Source organism: Apis dorsata, unplaced genomic scaffold (genome assembly GCF_000469605.1).
Source record: "Apis dorsata unplaced genomic scaffold, Apis dorsata 1.3 scaffold_37, whole genome shotgun sequence".
In the NCBI taxonomy this organism is placed as follows: Eukaryota; Metazoa; Arthropoda; class Insecta; order Hymenoptera; family Apidae; genus Apis; species Apis dorsata.
This window is the reverse complement of record NW_006263339.1, coordinates 1003740-1005437: the sequence shown is the minus strand read 5'-3', so window position 1 is coordinate 1005437 and position 1698 is coordinate 1003740.

Below are 1698 nucleotides of genomic sequence, written 5' to 3'. Positions count from 1 at the left end.
AAAAAAAAAAAAAAAAAAAGAAAATACTAGAAGATCCTAGAAAATAGCCGAAACAATCTCCTCTCTCTCTCTTTCTCTCTCCAACAAACGATAATAAAAATATAATTCAAATTCATCTCGAGCTTCCTTCCTGTTTTCCCTTCTCACCTGGTTTCCTTTGTATTTTTCGAAGGAATCGAAAAATCGGCTCCGTGAAAATTGGTATAAATCGCGATACTCGTGGCGAGATAAAGTCTCCGCCCGTATCTCGTGTCCCTCGCCCTCGTTGTAATTTACTGGGCCGAGCAAGAGTCTTGGCAGAAATACAGGGAAATATAGGAAGTGTCCTGGGGATACGGGAACTTTCGACTCGATTCGTAGGAGAAAAACAGCCTTCTTGGCGAGAAGAAGAAGAGGAAGAAAAAGTCTTTTGTCGGGGGGAGGGAGGGAGGAAAAGGAGGAAGAGGCACAGGGGGATGGAAAGGCAATGCGAGATATTTGATACACGCGAGCGTTACCAGCGATATTTGAATAACGAGATAAGCATTCTTTCGTGCTGTATCCGATAAACTCGCTCCACGATACCCCGGCTTCCTGTTTTCGAGTGTGTTTCTCTTCGGTGTGGATTTAAATGGAGGCGGGATGATTTAGGATGGAGGACGTGTTTTTGGCATGGCACGGGTATATAGGAGGAAGATGTGTTTCGGATTGTTCGCTGTCGATCGTTTCGACAAGTTGATGAAGGTTTAACGTATGGTGGAGTATGATGTGAATATTAAAACGGTCGGTAATTTTTTTTTTTTCGATAAGTCGACAGATATCGAGAATATTGATTTTTTTTTTTTATGTTTCATACTTTTAGTTGTTTTATTCTTAGAAAAATTTGTCATTTCGTAAAATTTTAAATTATCGCCATCTTTTTATTTTCATTCGATTAAAGAATGGATTCGAATGGATGGAATTTTTAATTTATTATTGGCCAAAGCTTCGAGGATTTAACATGCAAACGATCGTGTAAGAGTTACCGAGTAACGGACAGCTGAGAAAATTCATAAATCTTTTTTCTACATTGCATTTTTCTCATTTATTTAAATTTCAACGTGGACACGTCTGAAAACCGTCAGACAAAATAAAATAAGGGCAGGACAGGTACAAAAAGAGTAGAATTTTATTTGGATTATTTAAGAGAGGAATTTTGTTACTCGACTTTGAAGGATTTTTGTTTGAAAAGGGAGATCTCTTTTCAAGGAATTTATTATTTAGAGAATTAAAATTAGAATTTTTGCCAGACTTTAGAGAGGATTTTGTTTCGAGAAAGATTTTTTGTATAAATCCTAATCAATTTATCATATTTTCAATAAAAATCAAATTTTAATTATCTCGAATGCAATTGACATCGATGATAAAATTCTCGTTCCAATAATATATGTATATACATATATATATATATATAAAAAAAAGATAAAGAATTGTTGTGTCTAGAAATTGATATACCAATGGTATATTTAAGACGAGTAAGGAGAATCGATTGCTCGGCAAAAGTACACGAGATAGAGAATTCCAAGTAATAAAATATGAGTAACATATCCTTCTCAAATGTTTTAGTCATTCTTCATAGTAATAATATTATTAATAATTATTATCAACAATTGGAAACAAGATATAAACTATATTTATATCCTAGTTTTAAAAATATTCCAGTTTCTAGAAATATTTCGT